Source organism: Petromyzon marinus, chromosome 14, assembly GCF_048934315.1.
Source record: "Petromyzon marinus isolate PM22_M1 ecotype Great Lakes invasive population chromosome 14, UKy_Petmar_22M1.pri1.0, whole genome shotgun sequence".
Classification (NCBI taxonomy): domain Eukaryota; kingdom Metazoa; phylum Chordata; class Hyperoartia; order Petromyzontiformes; family Petromyzontidae; genus Petromyzon; species Petromyzon marinus.
The window spans coordinates 3,509,097-3,534,317 of NC_133680.1; the positions used below are offsets into that span (position 1 = coordinate 3,509,097).

Sequence of the window (25,221 nt, forward strand, 5' to 3'; positions counted from 1 at the left end):
GTTTTTTGTGCCACTGCACATTTCGAAAATGAGCTGTCGGATGTTTGGCTGCTCTGCTACATTAGCAGTGAGCACGGGGGGAAGGGTGGGGAGAGGGGATTCACAGCCCAGAGGGCACAATGGTGAGGCGATGTTGCGTTTTCGCGTGTTTCATCACTGATACACGCGAATTCCAAAGGGAAGCAAGTTTTATGCATGGCAGAAGCGAGAGCTCTTACGCAACTGACGCGCATTCAATGAGCGAACATTTTAAATGGGTTGCAGCTAATTCGCACGCAACCTTGGAGATCGCTCTGTGATGTTAATGTTCGGTTGCACGGCTTGGGGTGCGCTGACCTGCACGTCCTCCTTCCTGCGCCGTGAGGAAACATCTACCTCGCCTGGGACGAAGGAGGTTCATGGGTTCGATGCCCACCCTGGCTACGCCTGTTGTATATTTGGAGTCTGCGTGTTTTCTCACCCCGTGGTCGTTTGGATTTTTTTTTCCTCTGGGCGCATCCGGTTTTTTCTTCCACATTTAGAATCAACATGCGTTCAGAGTATTTGTTCGCTGTACCTTTGCACATAAACCACTTCATTAGGCTATCATTTGTGGCCTGGTCGCTCCTGAATAAGAGCTGTAGAGCCCAGTGGGCCTTACTTGGTAAGAAAAAAATGCGTTTAATAGTTTGATTTCAGGCCACTTATAACATTAGTGATGAGTTAATTCACTACTTGGTGCCTTAGTCCGAGGGGTTATTTTGGCCATACTTCACCATCCTGATCAGTGCAGGTTAGTGAATGGAGGTGCCTAGTACTGGTTTAGATGCTTGTCGCCACTGATTCTAGAGACGTGGTGGGAATTGAACTTAGGATACTGGGTTCAAAGCGCAGCATAACGACTGCACGACCACATGAATACGCACAGTAAATACTGGCACAGCAGAACTCCTTATTATCCACGGTGATGTGGGGGGGGGGGTGAACATTTCCGATCCTATTATCCACAAATTCACTCAAAAATTGTCGATAATTCATAGGAAGACTGTCTTCCCACGGATAATAGTAGTTCCTGGTAATCAGGTTGCAGATAAGAGGAGTTTTCTCGTGAATACATTCCACTCATGTTATGAATACAAACTCAACCTTGCGGGTTTTTTTCTGTTGCTGTTTCCGATGGAAAATAAAATGGAAAGCATCGCACGCTCCTCAATTTCTGAAACTACGTTTTTGCGCGTGAAAACAGAACCTGACCATTAAGTGGCACGCACGCTTCTTGTCGGACATTGAGATATTGCGCGTCAGAAAGAAACCACAATTTCGTAGAAGATAAATACGAGTTGAATTGTGAGGAAGGGTGGAAAGCATCACGGGCAACGTTGTCCTACCGAGAGTGGTTTGTGTGATTCGCGCGTAATTCTCGGAAATATAATGCTTCCACTTTGCAAACCCAGACGTGAATAAGATAGAATTCCCTCTGTGGTTAGCGTTCACACTCTGCCTTGCTAATCTGGTGTTGTGAGCAGCAGCACGAACACTGCTCGCCCGCGCGTTTAAATCCTATCCGTGGCTTACAGACAGACGTAATAACTCTTCTTCTTCTTCTTGCAGGAAGGAAACATTTAAATCGGTGACTTATTTTCCCCTCCCTCGGAAATTGGTATTTTTATTTCTACCCTTTAAAACCGTGTCAGAATAACGTTCCAACAACGATAAGGGGTACGGCTGAAAGGTGCAGCACTTTAATTTCTTGTTCATGCCACCGTTGGCAGAGGGCCTCCACTATATGGAGCGCGAGGGGTCCCTCCCCCCCCCGCGATAGATGGTAATTTGGCCTTCTCTTCCACGTTGGCCAGATGCCTCGTAAGAAGCGGGGGTTACCTACGCTTTACCCCATCTCCCACGGTCTGCCTCGTCGACTGTGGTGAACCCATCTACACTACCAGATGGACAGAGGCAGGGAAATGAAAAAAACCCTTCCTATTGTTTAAACTGCCACACCGGGAGATCGAACCGACACGACCTTCCAAACATGACACCGTGGTAGTAGCGTCCCTCATAACCCGCAAAGGTCACCCGTTAAACTGTACGCATTTCGGATAATTCGTAGATATATATAGTTTCTATATATGACAAATACATTCTAAAGAAGTTTTTTTTTTATTCCATGGCAAGTTCTTATCATTCACGTAACGCACATATATAGCTGGACATCTGTGGAAAAAGAGCTTCATAGCTCATCGGATTCCCCCAGTATAACTCTTCTGATTCTGATGGCTCCGAAAAGCTCTACCCGCCGCAAGTATTTCGCACGTGTCGGCGGGGCACACGAATTCAACCTGCGCGAGAAGCGGATTAACAACCACAATCTTCACTTCACTGGGGGGGGGGGGGGGGGGGGGGTGGCGGGAGGGGGGGGGGGGGCAAAGTGCCGGGATGTAAAACGTACGAAGCGATCCGTTTTAAAAAAAAGAGAAACACATCGGCGAACGATGGCAACTGGCAAAACGAGACAATGGCAACGGGACCGCAGATGAATGCCGCGACAGCGTTTATCGGAAGAGAGAGAGGAAACAATGTCGGTGTCATTTCGCTTGCTCCGTGTGTACAGAGAGAGAGAGAGAAATAGGAGCGAGCACACAACACGATAACCTCGGCTTGGCCGCGTGAAGCACAGCCGAGTTTTAATGGTGAGCCGCCGCCACCGCCCCCCCCTCCGGCTCGGAATTCTGCTTCGTTTCCTCCTGCAGGTTGGGGGTGGCTTGGCACAATAGGCGATGAACACGAGCCCATTGTAACTTCTATCACGACATTTAACCCGGACCTCCGATCTTCGCACCTGATGGGCTCAGAGTGATGGCATCGCCTTCACTCTTCCAGGGGGAATTTCTTCACAACTCTGGCTGTAGCCCGACGAAGCTGGCTGCTTGCTGTTGTTGTTGTTGTAATCACCAGCGACACGTCACGGTAAGCGAATTGTGAAACGCTGTTCTGGGTTTACTCTCCAACACACGGGTGTGCTGAACCAGTAACCTATTTGGCACGTTTTGCTTACGTGACAAACCTTACACATTGGCTTTGTCGGGTGGTGGCGGATTTAACGGCACATTTATATTTACGAGATATAACCCCCCAAATACCCCCCTCTCTTATGGACATTGAGCGATTTTATTCAATCGCCCCCCCCCCCGTCCACCCACTTTGAATCGCTTCGATAACCCCCCCCCCCACCAGCATCAATATGTAGTAGATGAGAGGGGAAAAGTGTGGGTACTCCCACATCTTCATAAGATGTCTGTCCCGGCATGGAGGGATAGGTCTATAGACCCCTTCTAGGGCTCCCTTTCTGGCAGCAGCGGCGTGAGCGAAACAATTGCAGGGATGCGCCTTTACCCGTTACTTTCATGACTTATTTTTCGCTATCAGATTCAACTCATTATTGGAGATTTTTGCAAGGATGCTGCAGATTCCCACGTGCGAATACAGAACACTTCAATCGATGTCATGCTCGGCTTGACATCTTCCAGCACGAACGTAGCTGGATGCTTGCACAGAGTCTGGGACCATTCCCGCAACGTTTTGACATCCCTGTAATGTTCTCCAAACAGCACAGGAAACCGATAAATTGAGACATTACTACTGCGCGGACGTGCTGTGCAAACCCCCGTTGACGTTTCGCTCCACGTCCCGGGGAAGCCTCTATGTACGTGCAGTATGTTGAACTTCTTTCGCACCGTACGTAGCCAACCGTGACAATCGGAGGTGCGGTGTCTCATCGGCAGAGGCAGGCTTTGCTTCAACCATTGCTGCCGAACATGCCACGTGTTTAAAGTCAAGGATCTTTCCCCCACCCTCCCACAGCTTCCTCACGAGCCCACTTCACGCCGAACAACGCACGGCACAAGCGGAGTAGACGGAGGAGAGCCAATTTTGGATGGTGTACAGCGGGATGCCTCCAATGGGCTCATCGCGTACTTGAAGGTGCTGAGAGAGGCTGCAGGACCCTTGCGTTTAGCACTTGTGAATTGTTTACAAATCAACGAGCAAAGAGCTCGCCTGCAAACCTGATAGACACACGTAATAAGGACGACTTAAACGCACGTAACAATTAAATAATATATATAAATCACTGGAAAAAATGCTTGAGGCAAATGAAATAGTAAAAGTGGGGTTTTTTTTTTGTTCTTTAACATATATCTGCTATTTAGTTACCGTGTTATGATTAATGTATGATTTGTTGTACATGGATTTGCATGCATTAGAAAAACGCGCCGTCCTTGGGGGTGCTCTCTCGTAAGAACATGTTACTTCAAAGTCAGCGCACGGAGCCGTGACATTCTCCCTCGGCATTGTTATCGGCGAACCTCGGCCAGCGTTGCGATGCGCGTGGCTTGCTCTACCGACGGTCCCCGTGCTTCCACAGCGTGACCTGTGCTCGCTCGTTTTTTCCGTTGCGAATTCCCGTCGATTGATCGTAGGAGGAGCTCCAGCAACGCAGCCCCCCCCCCCTAAAACCACCCACGCCCCCCCCTCCCCATCGCCCCCCATCGCCCCCCAGCACACGCTAGAAACAGTGCCGCTGCGCCGTTCATCAGCGTTGGTTGGAATTAGTGGCACCGCAGCAGCCAAGGTGGTGAGATGTTAACTCCCTCGCCTGGTCTACAGGAGGTCGTGGGATCGATCCTGACCCTGACGCCTGCTGTGTATTTGTAGTTTGCGTGTTCTCCCCCGTGGTCGCGCGGATTTTGCTCCGGGCGCTCCGGGTTTTCCCTCCTCATTTAGAATCAACGTTACGCGTTTTAGTGTATTTGGCTGCCATATATTTCCACGTGATAAGCGACTTTGTTGCGCTATCATTTGTGGCCAGGTCGCTTTTGAAAAAGACCGATATTGCTCAGTGGGCCTTAACTTGTCAAATAAAAACAGTCACTACTTGTGTGGGGCATTGTGGTTTTCCCTCACACGACACAAACATGTTCAGGCACGGTTAGGAGATGCCCCCAATTTTTTTTAGACGAAAAATCGCGTAGGGGTGGTTGTAGGGTTGGGTTTCGGTCCGCAGTTATTTTTTCTTCCCTTCGACGCGGTGACACAAATGCCGACTGACGGCGCCACCGGCGAACATCTGTCGATGCACAGCGGTTGCGCAGATTCACTGGCATTTGAGCGCAGGGAAGTTCGTCTTATCCGTGACGACGCGGCGATGGAATTTCGCGGATCCTCTCTGGAATCGACCCAACGACAGCCGGGATCCATCCGCTAGTCGGGCAACCAACCATTTTTTTCCAAGGTGTGGCTGCACACCCCCCGGGGCGAGAAGCCCAGCGACGGTGAACAGAAACGTCATTTTGATTTAAAGCTTCCGTGACTGCAGTGATTCATATTCTTGGTTCTCTCGGTAAGGTCACGTTGAAGGGAAACAACAAAATAATTAAATATATATAAAACAATAAAATTCTCACGACGTTTCGACTGTAACACAAACAGTCCTCATCAGGTGTGAAAACCAACGGCAAGAACGAACTGTCAAACCGCTCTCCGTGGTGCTAACGTTTAAAAATAAATAAATAAATGCAAACCGCCACTTCTTTCAAATTTTCTTGCCGTTGGTTTTCACACCTGATGATGCCTGTTTGTGTTACAGTCGAAACGTCGTGAGAATTTTATTGTTTTATATATATTTTAATATTTTATTGTTTCCCTTCAACGTGACTTTACCGAAAGAACCAATAATGTAAGAAACGTTATTACTCGGCCCTTCCCCTCCTAGCCGGCACCTACCCTTGCTCCACAATCAACGTGCGCGTGTCCGAGAAGTGTCCGAGAAGTCGCATGCAATCTGCTTGACGACGGCGGTGAATTGTTAAAGGGGGGTCGGGGTGGGAGGGAGTTTGTGTCTCCCTCTTTTTCTCCATCGCGTGGGCATGTTGTCACATGCTTAGCAGTGGTGCGTGTGACAACTGGCCAAAAGGTTACTCTCCGAGCTTGACGCTCACTTGCCTCGCATAATAGCCCAGTTACATTTTCCAGTCCGATGCTTCGACGAGCGCCGCCTGCGTTGCCTCATTCACTTTGTCGGAGAGTACGGAGATGATGATGATGATGATGTTGTTGCCCTTTGCTGTGGGCCTCGCAGGCTTGTTGTGGCCTGAGATTGTGTGGGGAGGGTGGGAGGCGGTGGGTGGGCTTGTTTTCCCATTTCTCCCTCTCTTTCTCTCTCTCTCTCGCAAAGGTTTCCCAATCAGAAGAGTTGTCACCTGCGATGGGAGCCAGGGACCTCTGCCGGGAATACAAGGCCCGGTGCCCCTTAAACAAGCGGGTGGAGAAAAAGAATGATGTGGGTGAATTTGGCGCCGATGCAGAAGGGGAGGGGGAGGTGCAGTATCGCTTGTGTCAGCATAAGCAGCGAGGAAATTGTCTCTCATCTGCTCTGCCACGTATCGCTGAATGTAACAAGAAGAAGAAAAAAATGCGCGCTCTTCCAGTTTCCACAAAGTCGCGGTGAATAAAAACGTTCATCTCTGTTGGGACACCACCATCCGCTGCCAAACTACCAAATGAATTCTGTGATGTGGCTTTCAGGAATGCCAGAAGGTCTCTGGTTGAGTTGGCTTCTCACCTGCCTAGATAACAATCTCTCTGTCCGAGTCGAGTATCAGTTGAGGGCAGGTCAAGTAATGCTGCCGCTCAGAAATACAAAAAAAAATGTCACAGTCGGGTGTTTTTGTTGTAAGTTTGTTGATATTCGTACAAAAATCATTGCGACTGTGAAGTCATTTCACAGGGCTTGTTGATGAAGGCCGCTTCGTAAATGATGATTTGTTGCAAAGTTCTATCGACTTAAAGTAAGGATTACGGCTGAGGCGTTGTGCTTTGTGTCGTGAAATACTCGTGCTAGGTTTTACGGCAAGAAGTTGATAACATCTCAACTCTGCCTGACCGCATATCTCCCCAATCTGCCATCTCCTTACCCCAGCTGTTGCTTGAGAACTTCATCCATGCCTTCATTGCTTCTTGAATTTATTACTTTGAGTCTCTCCTCTAACAGACTCCCATAAATCTCTCACCTGCACACTCGTTCAGATGAGCCAAAATGTCACTGCAAGATTTTTCACCCACTCCCATCAACGACACCACATCCCTCGAATACTCTAAGCACCACCACTGGCTCCCAATCCAATTCCAGAGCAATATCAATATTACCCTCACCATTTCCAAGGTCCTTGGAGATGGTGAGGGTAATATTCGTTTAAGTAGGAGAATTCTGGACATTGACTTACCGTTGCCTACCTCTCTCATCTCATCTCGCTGTGCTCCTCTACCCGTATACCCTTACGTCTCCCCTCTTCCTTTGTCTGCTCCCCCCTCCATGTACTCTCCACTCCACCAACCAATGATGTTTGTCTTAACCGCCAGTCAACCATTTGCTCAGTGGGAGATCGCTCTTTCTCCTCTGCTGTCCTTATGGTCTGCAAAATTCCATTTTCTTAGCCTTTCATGCTGCGGGCTGCCTACCCATGTTCATGTCTACGCTCAAGACCTTCCTCATTTTCAATGCCTGTCTCTGCCCTTTATAAAATACATAATTAAGCCTCCTTTCCTCCAGATGCCCATGTCCCACTGTTTCTTACAAAACATTGAGACACAGCTGCATTGAGATGCTATGCAAATTTTAATTGCAGTTTATTGCTTTACATATGTCCAGTGGTAAGTGGTGTCATTTGTACGTTTAATGTTGGTCAAGTTTGGTACAATTAAGAAGTTATGTGCCTTGCTTTTATGAAACGTGGATGCTCGGATTCCTCGAGAAGTGCTTCTCCAAGCAAGCAGAATACTGTGGTTTTTGTGCTACCCTGGCCCTGATTGGGCGTGCACGTGAGGCCTTGGAGCTATGGGTGAGAATATTGAGTAGCAGGAAGCCAAGGAAGGAAACGTGCCTGAGAGGATGTCCACCGAGGAAATGGAGCGATGAAATCAGCACATGCGCACAGCAGGTGCTAGGTGTATGAGTACATTGCATTATCACGAGAGGTGGTTACGGCTTGGGAAGGCTTTCATTCAGCAATGGATTGATCATGGCTGATCATTATGATAATGATGATGGGATGAGAGCCTGTATCATCCCGAGATCCATATCTGCTTCCAGAGCGTTTCATGTCAGAACTGCCCGTGGCAACAAAAAAAATATGGCACGAAATAAATGAATTATTGGATGTTCTCACCGGTACATTTCGTATGCATTGAGGCTGCATAATTTAAACAATGGCTGGGAATGGCGAGCGCATAAATTATATGGAAATAAAAAAAATAATCTCAATTGCTACTTCTGATTTATTAATGTCATCCATATTTTCTAACTAGTAATTAAAGCAATTATGGAAATCCCAGCGGTAATTGCTAAATGGGTGCATTGCAAATGGATTAATGGTGTGCAGTTAGGGCCTGACCCGCAAACCTCAAATATCGTCAGTGATTTTTTTTGCGTGTCATTTTTTGACAGCTGGTAACAATGTAAATGAACGAACGCGAGCTGTCTCTCGAGGTGGGAGCAGCAGCAACAACCAAAAGTTTCCCCAGCGCGTAGCATTGTGTGCGCACCGTGTGTGCGCCGTACACGGCCACACGCTGCGCATTTCGCGTCTCCGTCGCGCCGTTTGCTTTATCGGTATTCGGGGCACGTCGCCCCTGCCAGCAGTGAGGCTATTGACAGGGCCGGCGGAATGGCGACGTCAAGTCAACGCACCGCGAGAGAAGCACGGAACGACACGCGCGAATTTTGGGCGTGGAGCATACCCTGCCGTTCAAATTAAATCATTATTTTGCGGTGTCACTCACTGGTAATTGCAGGTTGAATGATCTAGAATTAGTTTTTTTTGTCTGCGCGTGGCTTTTGCTGGAAAAAAAATTAAGCCGTGGGATTTTTGTTCTGTTGGGGGCAGGGGGTGGGGTGGGGGAAAAATGTGAGAATGCTCGCAGCGAAGTTATCAACATTCACCTGGATTTGTTGAGTACAAAATGCTATTCATCGCTTTAATTGTTACTATCATTGTCATATATAATGTAAAATAATAGAAAAGTGTACTTTTCATATATATTTACGTTGAGCTTATTTTGCACCGTACGTAGCTAATCAGATGTGCGGAAAGCCTACAATATATAGATTTTCCGAGTTTATCTGGATGACTTGCCAGAGTTGTGGTAAATTTGTCCTTATTCAGATGTGTTCTTGACGAGGTCGCAAGATACAAAACCATACCACACACGTTCCAGCAGTCCGTAATAACAAGATCTTGGTGTTCCTTCACTGGGTGTACTTTATTTTTCTGGTTCTCCCGACTCAAAGGATAATGTGACCTTAAGAAACATCTTCTAAGCCATTCTAGAGGTACGTCCTGATCCAGTGAGCTGGCCCCTTCTGAATTACTGCACTAAGCGATGTACCCTGACCTCTAGCACAGCTTATTGTACGATATGAGGTTTGCCATTTGACTTGAAGGATCATCCTACACATCGTGGACCTCTTCAAGACATCTTATTTTTCTTCGCGTGCCCAGCGTTTTAGGTGCACACGTCCCCTTGTGATGCCCTGCACAGTTTGCACGATGTATGCTTTGAAACTGGTTTTGACTGCGTTATATATGCACATTCGAACGAATGTCAAATGTGAAATCATTAAATCAAGCAAAATGTGGCATTTATTGATTTTATGGACTATAATTAAATATTTAAGCTGCCAACGAAAGACAAAATGGCGGCCAATTATAGGATGCATAATTTATGTGAGACTATATTAATCATGTGTGCATGTCATTCTTCGTCGCAATTAATCTATAATTTAGAGTTATGGTTACAGCTTAAGTTCAGCTGCAATTGTATGTCACAACATGTTTTGCCGTTGGAGAATATTCCTACCTTTGGTGTTGTCACCACGATCTCCATTCCTAGCCTTGCACATCCTTCCCAGGGCCGATCCCATGCGCCACGTAATCAACTCAAAATTGACACTCGTCAAACGGAAACTGCACGGTAAGCCACTTTGCACAAGCACCTTGCACCAGATAATATACATGTATATTACAGTTGAATATATATTTTGTAATGAATAAAGGAATAAATAAATAAACGCACCAAGGGATGAAGCCGGGCATAAGCAAAATAGTTTTTTTTTTCTTATTACGTATTCATTTCATAACCATATTCCTTCATTATGGTGTGAATTGAGGTTCTTATTTACATGATTTCATACTTCATAAGAAATTATACATCCGTTTATTGCTGATGTTTACAGTCTCGGTAGCTTTACAGAATGATATTCGTATTACATGCAAAATTTTCTGTACGTGGAAATATTTACAGGTGCTAATGGCCACTAAGATATAAAAAAAGGTTTCTGGCCTAGGGATTGAACCATAAACATTGTTTTCTGAGGCCACCGTGCAATCTCTGCAAGAACCCTGGTAACCCACGATACATATTACAACAACACGAATTTCAATTTGTATAGTATTTAAATGCAACCATATCTCAAGACGCTCTACAGAAAAAAATAAGAACTCAATTAGGGTAGAAGTGGGGTTGGGGCAGTGGCGAGGTATGTGGCGGGAAAACACGGGGGAGAGAGGATGGAGCGCAACAACCGTGACCCAGCCCCCGCCACAACAAAACACAACAGCGGGGCCGGCCATCAACAACAATGGTAGCAAGACACAGCCACAGCCGGGGCAGCCGCGGCAGCCAGGGCAGCACCGACGAGTTCCCAGGCAGATTTTGTTTCTCGCTTGCATTTCATCTGCATTTTTACGTGATTTTTTTTTTTGGGGGGGGGGGGGGGTGTCGCGCAATTGTATCGTGGCTCCGATGTTACTCTGAAACGATGCAACGAAGAATAAAAAATAATCATAATAACAATAATGCATACACGAGCTCTTATCTATTTGTAATAGATTTCTCTAAACCCTTTTCATGACAATCGGAAGCAGTCAAGAAACGAAAATATTGCCGCCGGTAAAGATATTTATATATATTATTTTGTATACATATTATAAAGGCCCTAATCTGCCGTTTGACATACGCCCATTGATTTCGTGCAAATTCTTTTCTCACAGGTTTCTGGTGCGAACGCAGCAAAGGCGCCCAACCATTTCTACCCTTTCATCGTTATTGTTAAATGTTACCGGTTCTTTGGGGCTGCGAGTTTAAATAATGCTCAAATATATGGGCGAATGTGACAAGAAGGGAGCGGCCATGCGCTCGCCCCTCGCGCGAACACACTCGCTCGCACGCGCACACTCATTGTACGAGTTAATAAGGCTCACTGTTATCCATTATTTAAATTCATAGGACAGCCTGCTAGCAGTGGGCCATTTTTATTATTCACCGCTCAGTTGACGGTAATGGATTTTATTACACGTGTTGGATGGCACGGAGGGGCTAAGGCAGATAAGGAGATGCGAAATGAGAGTGATAAGTGCGAGGGGAGACAAACTTGCATTCGTAGATTTGCTTCAAATGGAAAAAAATGCGGGCATTATGTCTTTATTACAGCTGTGATTTGCACAAAATGTCCTGAGGTTACGCTGCCAGGCCGCGAATAGAATATGCTCATAATGCGAGGCGTATCTTCACTCGGGCATGTGAGAGACAACACTTGAAAAACTCTATTGCGTCGTTTTTTATTGGCATGTTCTTTTGTTTGTTAAATTCTTATCGAGTGCGCACCTGCGTCATTCTGACGGATAAATGTGAATGCAATTCGAAAGATTTGCTCTGAATTGTGCATCAACTGTTCGGCTTCTTGAAAATGGAGCATTTTTTTTTTCTATGTCAGATAATAAGAAACATTAACTCCAAAACCCCTGACTGCCATAATCCTTGAATTAATCATTTTATTTTAACACTATGTTTTTCTGTCCATCAAGCGATTATTTTTTAATGTGTTCTGAAAAAAATTACTTTTCTTCCACCAGGATGTACATTTATTCTACGATCCTGTTAGGGCTCACGATACGTCGACATGCAGCGTATCGTGAGCCATTCCTCGATGCTGCAACTTATACAAATTCCAGTATCCAACATGTCCCCAGAGGTTGATAACGAAAAAAAACTCTGAACATAAAAAAGCATGCAAAATGAAGGCAGAAGGTGCAAAGTACACACGCAACAAAAGCGATCGCGGTCGCATGATCGTCACGTGCAATGCGGTAAGTGGCAGACATTGATATTAGTGTGGTCTTGTCAAATCGAATGTAGCACTCCTTCGTTTCCCTTCTTCTAAATCCACTAAGAGCCAAACACCATGTTTCATTGATGGGAAGGGATGCAACATCCTGACCTCAATTTCCACGCGGTGTTACCGGTTAATTTGATAATTTTTCTCGCTTCCAGTGGTGGGTGTGGTGGGGCGTGAGCCGGAGCATGAGGGGCTTCTTGCACGTCAGGCTGTGTGCGTTGTGCGGCCACGCTGATTTTTGTATTTTCTCATTTTTTCCCGGTCCCAATGCAACGACACATGGGAAGCACTTTATCGTCCGAGCTTCGCAAAGAGGATCTCAGCGCGACATCTTTCACCTACACACATGCACGGACGTATCAACGCGCAAGATGTTTTTTTTTTTTTATTGAGAGAAAGGAAGAATAAATAAATCGCTAAATGCACTGTATGTATCTCAAGTTTCAAGTTTCATTTATTAGGTATAGCCCTGTGAGCCATGCGGCTCTTAAGTCGGGTGCAACCGCAAGAAACAAAATTTGAACACAGAACATTCCAAAGCGACGACGCGCAACAGAAACATCCTGGAATAAACCAGCAAATATTCCACACAAAAAATATATTTAAACGCTGTGTGCAAAAATCACAATGTGGTGCAAGCCAACAATATCGCCAATGTCCCTTGAGTGCTTTACTCAAGGGACATCGCGAACTTTGAGCCCAGGTTTTTTTGTGTCGCTGAGTTTCCTCCGCTAATGAATTGGAAGCTTTGGCTGGGATTCAACTTCCGACCAAAACAGAATGAATGTGTCCCAAGCTCATTAGGTTTCAGAAACTACTCTGTGGAAACTATGACAAAATAAGAATAGGTTTTACCCTTTTAACTGGCACAAAAACTGACACCTTTATTCAAGGCATCATGTTTGCAATAACCACAACACAAGCAGTCAAAATGCAAACAAAAAAGACAACTCTGATAATAATATGCACTGTCCTTGAATTTGATTGGTCCACACCCGAGACAGCTTTTCTTAGAGCCTAGTCTCCATTGGTGTTGGACCAGAAGACGCCAAAAGGCGTACAACTCAAAAACAGCGCACTATCAGAGTATTGAGGGCTCGGGGTGAGCATTTACATTATGAGACCTCCTTTGCCAGAAACAAGATATAGGAATAGGTTTTACCCTTTTAACTGGCACAAAAACTGACACCTTTATTCAAGGCATCATGTTTGCAATAACCACAACACAAAATAAGAATAGGTTTTAACCTTTCTGGAAATTTGAACAAGTGTAGTGTAGCACAAGTCGGAGACGAGGTAGTTGCCGGAGGCATCTTCTTTATTCAGATCTCACACAGCTTCTAAATTCAACAGGTTCGCCCTCATGCACTCCCTAGTCGTCTAGCCTAGCCTCGACGCAATCCTGACCGTCTTACACTGACGGTGTCCACCGAGACAGCCAATAACTATGCTCTAGTGAAGGCGGCAGCGACGGCGGCGACGAATCAGCAATGACGAGACGAGTCCACTCCCAGAACCGGCAGCCTGGAGCTCTTACTCTCTGCTGCTTTTATCCTACTCGACGCGGCCTGGCTCCACCCTGGCCGCACCTCTCTTCTCGAACTCGCCAGCAGGTTCCAAGGGCTTCCAGATGAGGTCTTCCGTGACCCTTGCCCCAGTTCCTCTGCCCTGCTCAACGGCGTGGGCGCTAACTGTCCACCACAGTTGCTGCTGCTGGACAGCAGTCGGTGCTATGTCACTACACAAGAGTTAAGATCGTCAAACACCAAAAAGATGCCTTTTACAAGCTATCAAGTTTGCATTAACGGCACATACGTGTGGCAAAAACATGCAAACAAACATGCTCTGATAATTATACAATATATGCATTGCCTTTGAAACTGATTGGCAGCCTTCTCTATGGCCTTGTCTCACCAATGTTAGACCAGAGAACGCCACAAGTCGAACAGTGCAAACACAATGCAAGTATCAGAATATCTCGGGTCGAGCAGATACTTTGTGGGAGTAAGACTGTCTGGGAATACTATGTGTTGTATGGTTGGGCTGCGAGGTAGACAGGATATAGTGGTACGGCAGTGGATATGAATCCAACTGTGCCGAGCTTTGATTGTCAACCCAAAGTGTGGATGGGTTCTCACGTTATGTGTTTGTTTCTTCCCACGTACCACACATTAATGGACTTGGCCAAACATCCCAATTGATGCTAGGATCATCTTGTATCGATTTGGGACTCATTGATGATTTTCTGGAAAAAATAAAAGGCATCATGATTATCCTTGTTAGAGCATTGGTTTAGCGACTCACACCCCTATACTTTAGGCACCTTTAGGATTATCAGAGAAGTATTCTTAATCACAGCTCAGCTCTGCCTTGGTCTCTTACATGGCCCAGCTCAGGTTACAGTCACTCAGCTGCTTCCAATGGCTCATGAGCCGCTCAGCTGTGGCTCGTCTCAGGCTCAGCTCATGCTTATAGCTGGCTCAAGTTAAGCGTGGCTTTGAGCCAGCTCAATTGAACCAGAGCCATGACTAAGAATATGGGCCCTATGATTGACTGTTAATGGAGGGTGTTGCTAGTCAGAAGAAGGCACCTTGAGAATTCTTAGAGTTCCAGTGTTAGTTTTGGCCATGTGCAAGGCACATATAGCCAGGTTAAGGCATGATTTGGAGGGCACCATGTTAATATCTAATGCTCATAGTTAATGTATGAGGCTCATAGAGCCAGACTAAGGTGCCTTTAGGATGCTTCTACTTCAGAGGCACATTGACAGAGAGAGAGAGTTTGGCAAGTGGCATAGCTGCAGGGAGCCGTGCAGAACGTGTGATACATTTCATGATGACATATTTGAGGATACAACCATCAGGTTATTGCGTCCGCCAGAGTGGGATGCCATCTTTGCGTGTTTCCCACTGAGTAGGTACGGATAGTTGTGTTGTCACCGCTGCCCTGTTCACAGTGGGACGCACCGTGGTTCCGTGAGTTTATGCACCGTAGAGGTTGAATGGAGGTGCAGAGGTTGCCGAATAAATCTATGGTTAGGTCAATGTTCCATTGGCAGTGTCATAAAATAAAAACATCACATCTCCTTCGTGAAGGTGCGAATTTATGACGTTCCGCAGCTCGCGCACGGTCAGCCCTGCCAATTGTCGATCTCCAAAACATCCGTGCGAGCACGAACTCATGCAGCAGAGATGCAAAGCCATGGAAATGACAAACACTGGCAATGGCAAGTTTGCCGTCACACCACCAGTCAGCCTGTCAGTTGATTGGGAAAGGTGTGAATATTGAAAAGAGTAACTTTCTTCCGAATGCATATTTCCGTGATGTATTGTTAAATCCCTACTTTTTGTGTTAGCTCTACAGAAAACCAATATTTCGGGGTAACTTGTCATTTTTCGTTTGTTCTTTGTGTCCGTGTCAAAAGCAGGGGCCACATTTATGCATCAAGCCGACCTTTGCTTTGACCTTTCGAGCTTACAGGAAATTTAATCTGCTCTATTCCATTTTAGCAAACAAGTCAAATGGATTCTCGTGATAAACCCACTGCATATTTTTTGTTTCGTTGTTTTTTTTATTCCCCCAAGCACTGACAAAGTGTATACGTTGTTTATGTATTGCGTGGCATTTAGTTCATTCTATACTCGCACGAATGTGTGCTTTTTGAATTATATCAAGATAAGAGATTGCTACCCGTTTCTCAGACTGTCGTTGCATTGGCTCCCTGTCTCTAGTCGAATGGAATTTAAGATCCTGTAGCTTGTATTTAAAGCCTTGCAAGGGCTACCTCCACTTTATGTTCAGGAGATAATTCAAATTTATGTCCCTGCAACGTCTTTAAGTCTGCCGATTGTGCCCTTTTATGCAAACCTTGGTTTCGGCTGCATTCTTGGAATGATCCAACGTTTACTGTGGCGACCCCCCTGGCAGTTAAACTCCCTAGTGGTGCCCCCTTGGCAGTTAAACCCCCTATTGGTGCCCCTTTGACAGTTCAACTCCCTACTGGTGCCCCCTTGGCAGTTAAACTCCCTACTGGTGCCTCCTTGGCAGTTAAACTCCCTACTGGTGCCCCCTTGGCAGTTCAACTCCCTACTGGTGCCCCCTTGGCAGTTCAACTCCCTACTGGTGCCCCTTGGCAGTTCAACTCCCTACTGGTGCCCCCTTGGCAGTTAAACTCCCTACTGGTGCCCCCTTGGCAGTTAAACTCCCTAGTGGTGCTCCCTTGGCAGTTCAACTCCCTACTGGTGCCCCCTTGGCAGTTCAACTCCCTACTGGTGCCCCCTTGACAGTTAAACTCCCTAGTGGTGCCCCCTTGGCAGTTAAACTCCCTACTGGTGCCCCCTTGGCAGTTAAACTCCCTACTGGTGCCCCCTTGGCAGTTAAACTCCCTACTGGTGCCCCCTTGGCAGTTAAACTCCCTACTGGTGCCCCCTTGGCAGTTAAACTCCCTACTGGTGCCCCCTTGGCAGTTAAACTCCCTACTGGTGCCCCCTTGGCAGTTAAACTCCCTACTGGTGCCCCCTTGACAGTTAATCTCCCTACTGGTGCCCCCTTGGCAGTTAAACTCCCTACTGGTGCCCCCTTGACAGTTAATCTCCCTACTGGTGCCCCCTTGACAGTTAAACTCCCTACTGGTGCCCCCTTGACAGTTAAACTCCCTACTGGTGCCCCCTTGGCAGTTAAACTCCCTACTGGTGCCCCCTTGACAGTTAAACTCCCTACTGGTGCTCCCCTGGTTGTGGAACTCCCTACTGGTGCCCCTTTAGCCGTGAAGCTCACTATTGGTGCCCCCCGGTTGTGGAACTGCCTCCTACTTCCCTCCCATTTGTGGATCTCCCTACCGTTGGAAATCATCTTCTCAGACTGTTGATAATTTTAAGTCCAGACTAAAAACTTATCCGTTTCAAAATGTTTTTCCAAATTCGTTTTGTCCCTCTTTGCCTCGTCTTTGCCATTCAGTTATATCTTTATTATCTTTCTCCTATTCATTCAGGGCACCTTGAGACATTGTGAAAGGCGCCTTATAAGTGCAAATGTTTTTTTTTACTGGACGCATGCGGATAAAAGAGGGCAATTGTATTTTGTAATGATTGACTTGCTTCTGAACATGTAAAGCGATTAAACATTTAATTTCCATTAAACTTTGTTTTGCATCCCTTTGGAGATAGTGTTACACGTTTGCTCATATGCATCATATATCGCATAATTACTTTCTTTTGCAGCGGTTTCATCTTCTTCAACATAAGTGATGTAATGGTTTTGTTCTTTTTTTAAAGTGCGTGTTTGATAAAAAAAAAAATCGCTGGTAAATGTTATCACAAAATGCAAAAAACTTTAGAGTCACCATGACACAAAAAGCCAATCTGCATGAGCTTTTCATCCACGTGAGAGTTTTACAATCCCGCAGGGGTCGTGAGTAAATGCTCACCATCACCCCGTTTAAGCTTGAAGGTTCAATTAAAAAAAGTAAAAGCGCAGTCTTGCAATTTCTTGCTCCTGCCACTGCTAGTGGAAGGACCGTCACCGGCGCAAGCTCTCGAACTTACACGCAGGCGAAATATTTTCGAAGAGCTGGGTGGACGTACACTTCACCCCACCGCACACAACCTGCCTATCCATGACACTGTCGTATACCCATCTCTACTGCCGAGCAAACAAAGGCGGTGGGATCTTCGAAGCTCGCACTCTTAATTGAACTGCCGCGCTCGTAGATAGAACCGACAACCTCTGCATTGCAAATCTAACCGTTATCACTTCCTGAAATCTCTTTTTCCCTGATTTTAGTTAAAATTCGAATAAAAATGTTTATTTTTTTTTCATATCGCGTCATTTATCTCATGTTCGCTGAGGAATCACCAATAATTTGGAAGGCAGCCAGGCAGTGAGGCAGTGCTAACAATTCTCCAACGTCTGCAGTCTGTAATTGAGGGTGTTGTCAGCCAATTAATTAGTGTACATGTGGGAGGAAACCGGAGCACTCGGAGAAAACCCACGCGTGCGAGGGGACAACACTCTATCCCGTACAGAAGGGGCAGACGATATTAGTCCGCACTTTGCTGTCACGGATTCTATTGATGAACCAGGGTATGGGCACCTCAATGCCCACGGGAAGGGAGTTCCGCATAATTTTGTGATCCAACAACCCTTGCCTCTGCAGTGCTCCAATACAGGCCACGTGCGTAGCCACCACCGATCGCCACTCAATGCAAGGTGACCACTATGACGTACAGTTGAAAGAATACCACATTGTTACAAAAAAAAAACCTGAATTCATTATTTTATCTCATTTTAGCCAACAGAAGAAAATAAACTTTTGTACCGCATTATTACGTTTGGTCCAACAAGCTTGCAAAACACAAATGTGTATGCACCGTGCTATTATCGCACTGATCAAAGTTATTTCATCTTTCAAACGTTTTTGGGGGGGGGGGGATCGATAAACGGACGTATACTTTTCGGTGACTTGGACAAAGGAGTTCTTGTCCTGTCCCGTAGAAACGTCTTTCGTTGTAATGGCGCATGCCTCCACACGGTCTGGTGGCTCATCGCCAGTGGCCCAATGCCTTGACGTCTGCAGCGCGTGTAAAAATAAGTGGCGCTTGTGCTAAGGCGTAAGCCTACCAAGTCTAGCTTCCTGGAAACACGGCTCATTGTGTGCTTTGTCATTACATCGGAGATTGAGATCCTCCAAAGATATTCCAAAGTGTTCTTGCCCTTGTTAGACGACCTCGAGCGAGCATCATTAGTTGCCTCTCTGGGGAATATTTCATAAATAAAATATGTACTTGTGGAAATGTATTAATAACAATAATAAATAAAAACCTTCCGGCAGTTTTTTTTTATGCATTAATGACAATTATAATTATTTCCATTTTTGGTCACGATGGTGATACTTCTATTTACCCAGGAAAGCCACTAAAGGGGACTCTCTAGAGGTCCCTCTAGTGGTGGCGAAATGTCATTTCCCTCGCGTGGCATGCAGGAGGGCGTGGGTTCAATCCCAACCCTAACGCCGAGATATATGGAGTTTGCGTGTCTCCCTCCCCGTGATCGGGTGTATTTTTGTCCAGGTCCTCCAGTTTTCCCCTCCACATTTAGAATCAACATGCGTTTAGAGCATTTGTTGCTACACATTTCCACACGATAAGCCACGTCGTTGAGCTATCATTTGTGGCCAGGTCGCTTCTGAAAAATATAGCTCAGTGGGTGTTACCTGTTAAATATATTTCATATTTATAGTTTTAATACTGGATGTCCTGCTCGCAGTCTTCTTCTTCCTTCGTATGGCTGATGTAGATGCAGAGCAACAGCTACGATTCCACATTCAGGTGGTCAAGCCAAATAACCGTGCCAGAAGCAGTATAATATACCGCTGTAATGTCTCCTTCGCATTTGTGGATGGGTGGCATAACGTCGTTATACGTTGTACGGTCTGTTCTGGAAGACCAAAGTCGACGACTGGACACTTTTTAAGTTTCAATTTGCACCGATCGGGGTGTCCGCATCTGCTGGCAGTGGCGCGAGTGAACGATTGCAGGGCTGCACCTTTACCTCTCACCCACAGAGCTTTGTTTTACCACAGCAAAGAGCCATGCGAATCCCCACGAGCTGGCACAGGTTACCAGGTGAGCAAGCACACCTGGGCAATTGCATCTATCCCCCTGCCAATGTCATACAAAACGTTTCAGTTTCATTTATTTGGGATAACCCTGTGAGCCATTCGGCTCTTGCTTGATTCGGGTGCAAACGCAACAAACAATAAAATTAAAGATACATTTATAATTTACTGTACGCAAATTGAGACATCCCCTACAAAAACAATTAAATCTTCCAGAAAAAGCACCATTTGTTTATGCTGTGTACGAAACTGTGCAAAAAAAATCCCATTTTCATGTTAGATCACAATAACAATCATAACACAATTTAGATTACAATTTTAAGTCTAACTCTAAACTACATAAAAAAAATCGGGCTTGACTAAACCTTTCTAGAAATTACTAAAATAATGCTATAAAAACAATGTAACAGTCATCATAAGAAATGTGATTGAAAGTTAACAATAGCGACATACATAACATATATAAACCTAGCATCCTGCCGCTGGTGGAGCAGCAGGGGATCGCATGGCTCACAATCGGAAGGTTGAGAGTTCACAATTCCGGCCGGGAGTCGAATCAGCCCATCATCCCTTGTGGGTCGGTCGATTGGCTTTTTGGGGAAGTCAACAATGGTTGGTCGATGAAAGGAGTTGACCCCTCTGCCTTATCACTGTGGAATGTCACTGATGTAAACAGCACATTAGTACCGCCCATATTCAACTGAGTGGGTAAGTACATAATGCAATCTTCCCTGGTGTATTTTTGCACAGATGATTTGACTTCAAGATATTGTGTGGGAGGGGGGGGGGCGGTGTTGGGGCAATAGTTAGCGCACTCAGCTAAGAGCCCTGGAGACATGAATTTGATTCCCAGCCACAGCCAACATAAGTCAAACTGCACTCACCAGTAACATTAAGTATTGTCAAACAGTCCCCATCATCGATATATCTCGGAGACGCCTTCATTCGGAATTTGGTTGACAAAAGGATGAACATATTTATTTTTTTACATTTATACTCAGCCCGTGTGGTTTAGAGTGCAAGAGATTTGAGGACTCTGCATCACAGGTAATCAATAAGATAATACTCTTAATATGTATACACTTAGGTAAACTCATCAGCATGACCTCTATTTAGGGCCCTCTCCAAAATATGGATTGGTATGTCAATAACGTTGAAAGAGTTTGATTTGGGCGTCCTCTATTTTTTTTATATATGCCCTCACGAATCTGAAAATAATGTTACCGTGCAGTCACAGAAAACAGGGGCCAGCACAAGAATAATAAAACTCGACGATGTTTTTTAAAACTCTCCGCTTGTTCAAATATGTAAAGATTGATTAAATTGTGTAATTTCTCAAAAGGTGTCAAATTTGAGATCATTCCTTCAACGACAATAATAACGTTTAACACGTGGTAGGCTATCGCGACCCAATATTATCCATAATAGAGGGTTCTTTTGGATTAGATGGCATGAATATAAATGTGTCGTTAAACCAGCCAACCACCCGAAACACATCCAATTAGTAAGGGTTATCACGTAAACAAAACGTGACAACTCGTTACTAGTGCAGCACACCGGTGTGTTGGAGAGCAAAGCCACAACATTTACAATCTATGGGCATCCATTGCTGGTTGGGTTATTTGTATGGTAATAAACGCACATTATGCATGTGCATTATGCAAACCCATTGCTCTTGCCCCTCCTGTCGATTGTGTACACTAAAATAGCCGTACCTGCTATCGTCCGACGGTATTATTACGAACAATAATCATTTTAGAAAAACTAATGTTAAAACAAGAAAATGGCAGTGTCATGCATATTCCATAAACTTTGCCGAAATAACAAACGTTGATGCCCAGTTTTTTTTTTACCAAAATTATTCGCCATTACAAAAGAGGACAATTACGTTTTTATGCGCAGGTGGTGGCGATGTTGTTGCTGAAGTGATGTACTGAGGAGATAACAATTAGCTGTCAGACGCGCGCACACACACCTGCCTTGTTGACTAAGATACCTGCCCGTAATTTCCTCAGACAACTCATTACGTGCTCTTCTGGATGATTGCCCATCGGTTATTTTTAATTGCACAGATAACAGTTCACCTCTCGGCGGAACAGAAAGCATCTTTCTACGTGCATTAGACGTTGAGTCTTCCGGAGTGTTTAATGTGATCTTTTTAACGCGTGGCAATATGTTCGGGAGCTGAACGTCCCAATGTCCAGGTCTGCTCGCCACGAGAGGGCTTAGAGAGAGAGAGAGAGTTTGTGTCAATTTGCTATTCCTCACACGTTGAAGGAGCTCGAGGCGACAGTGGTTCACTTCATGATCTATAGTTTGGCTTGCATGACCACAACTGCACCGCTGTGGCTTGTCTGTAATGTTCAATTTATAAAGGAGGTGGGTGTGCACATCGGCCTGCTAATGCTCTGATGCGCTTGACTTATGTTCATAACATATTTCTGGACTCGTGTTTCTTACCGTATTTCACAGTTGTTATTATTATGTATAAGTGCAGAGACAGACCTTTTTTTGTCATGTCTGTGTTTTCCAATTATGGTCTGTCTGTGGACATGCATGGGGTCACGATGCACTCTCCTAAAGATTGACCCGATAGAAATGTAACGTTCATTTAGGTTCGTGTCTCTATTGGGGACTTGACTTGGAGCAAACCGGGAAAGTTGACCAAAGCGTTACCCCCAAAACTTTGGCAATAAAAATCAATGATAATGTATAAATTAAGCCTTCTCGGCCAGTGCGATGACGTCACACGCCCGTGTCGACGTCACACTCCCGTGATGACGTCACCGTGCGTGGATTCACACCATTCTAGCGTCCCCCCCACCTCCTTACCATTCGATGGGGGACATTGCGTATGTTTTGTCGTTTTAATCGGCGCGTTAAATATGCTGAGGTCAGACGCGTGTTGGAACGCTTCGCAGGATCCATGCGTCATGCATGAGTTTTCCGACTGAGCTCATGGTGGTTGGTGCAAGCTTGTGATCCAGCATTGTGGAGGAAAAGGTTGGTGAATCGCAGAAATGTTGAGAAACTTCCTACCCTATCCTGGCTCGCCAGCACAATCCACCCGTGGATTTTCACTCGTTAATTGGCCGATAGCACCTCAATACGTAGAGGTATGCAGAGCTTGGGCAACTGTCGTCCCGCTTGTTTGTGGTTCCTGGCGCCTCCGAGTAATTATCTTCTCTTTGAGAGTGAGTGAACGCTGTGGGGCACGTCCCAAGTTGAACGTTATTATTATTATTTTCTAATTGGTTGTATTAATTGCAGTGCTACGTGGCTGCCGTCAGTGGTGATTACGGCTGTTTAGCACTGACATAAAGGATGTGACAGGGCAAATGTAATGTGTCAGCGGTTGGTTTGAATGTCCAATCCGAAGCCCTGAAAAAACATAACTGTGCCCAGTAACAATAAGAGTTTGGTCACGCATCACAAAGAGAACAAATACATTTCTGGACAAAATCATATTTTGCAGGAACAAACACTGTGAATAAATTATTTTACCGCCACCTCCACCACTTTGCATATTCTATTAACAGACAATTATCTCACAATAAAATAAGAGTTTCCTTTTTCTATGTGATTACCCAAGCCTAAAAGCCAGCTTCTTTGCAGATTCAATACAGATTTCATTTAAGTTTTAATTGAGAAATAATTATGTTGTTTGCATAGCTATATCTTCAGCATTCCTCGCGATACAGTTACAATGCGCATAGCAGACGCGTTGATTAACACACGAAAATGTATATTTGTGTTAGAACTGCAAATACAGCGGGCATTTTATGTTGTGAAAAACAAAATTTGGTTTACGTTGCCTTCGGAGTGTTATGAGAGAGATGCTGCTGCTATTGCTGCTGCTAATGTTGATGCTGCTGCTGCTATTGCTGCTGCTAATGTTCATGACTATACTGTTGATCCGAACGCTACGCTATTCCTCATGCTGCTGATGTTAGCGAGGCTCTTGCCGATTGCTGATGGTGCTCATGATTATTATATTCTATCTGCCTTCAGGTTGTAATGATGGCGGTGATGATAATGGCTTTGTTTGCATTTCGATTGTGATGATCATGAGTGAGGCGAATCATGACCAGGGATTCATTTCAGGCGGAGCTGTCTGAGCCTGAACTCTGGAAAATAAAATAAAATAAATAAATTCCGAGCCGCACAAATTGTAGAAGTTAAACCCTGATAATAAACATGATGATGATGACCACATCAACAATCATCACGGCCAATGCTAATTATATTGTTTCTGTTGAGCGGCGTGGAGCCGGGGCATCTCCTTATCCTGCCAGGGGCACGTGGAATACAGCCAGTGGGGTGTGTAAGAATTGACTGTGCTCAGATACACAATTAAATTCCCCCTAATCTCCAGTGTGGCGTAATCACTCGCGTGTGTGCAACAACAACAAAAACCTATCCGCCATCTGCTCGGGCATAACGGTGTGGCGTGTCACATCACTTCATCAGCTTTCCTACTTTGATGTGCCCCTGGCAGGCGAAATCTCGGCGACTGGAAGCCTCCTGTCCGCATCAATAAGCATTTCCGAGCCTGTGATTAGGGGGCGAAAATGAATTCATAATGGACTGTAATGGCTCGTTCCTTTAAATTTATGAAATGTGGCAACATTTCTTGCGGGAACGAATAATATACGGCAGATCAAGGCGTGATGAGTGAATGTTTTCGGAGGCGGTGATGGGGGTTTTTTTTTCTTCCTCTTCGTATCGCGAAACGCGAAGAGAAAGTTGCAGCGTCATGATAAACACGTGGCCTGCGCCCAAATCACCTCGAATGTTCCGATCTCGTCGGATCTCGGAGGCTTAAGGCAGAGTGTGAGCCCGCCTAGCGCCCACCTGGGTGGGTGACCACACAGCAGGTTGGTGCGGACTGCGGCGGGCCTAGGCGGTGGGCAGCAAAGGGGTGTAGAAATGTCCGTAGTTGTGCTGTACTCCTTTGGTGCCATGGTCTCTGCACCCCCTGCCTTCACCAGCTCGCACTCACCAGTATCCTGGCACCGAACGAAGGTTGGCTGAGGGCTTCGACAGACAGACTTTGTTGTTGGAGAGGAGAGTGCATTGAGAGGAGCAGGGTGAGATGAGAGGGGAGAGGTAGGAGAGTGCGTGGAGGGGAGTGGAGTGAGATGAGAGGGAGAGTTAGGAGAGTGCGTGGAGGGGAGTGGAGTGAGATGAGAGGGGAGAGGCAGGAGAGAGCGTGGAGGGGAGTAGAGTGAGATGAGAGGGGAGAGGTAGGAGAGTGAGTGGAGGGGAGTAGAGTGAGATGAGAGGGGAGAGGCAGGAGAGTGAGTGGAGGGGAGTGGAGTGAGATGAGAGGGGAGAGGTAGGAGAGTGCGTGGAGGGGAGTAGAGTGAGATGAGAGGGGAGAGGCAGGAGAGTGAGT

General features: G+C 45.8%; 1 long non-coding RNA gene across 1 annotated transcript; it reads left to right on the forward strand.

The window, feature by feature from the left end:
* The first annotated feature begins 2,417 nt into the window (after positions 1–2,417).
* Positions 2,418–10,766, forward strand: LOC142924566 (uncharacterized). The gene is made up of 3 exons (XR_012941676.1): positions 2,418–2,946; positions 3,841–3,960; positions 6,212–10,766. It is a non-coding gene; the product is annotated as an uncharacterized LOC142924566 (long non-coding RNA).
* The last annotated feature ends 14,455 nt before the right edge of the window (positions 10,767–25,221 follow it).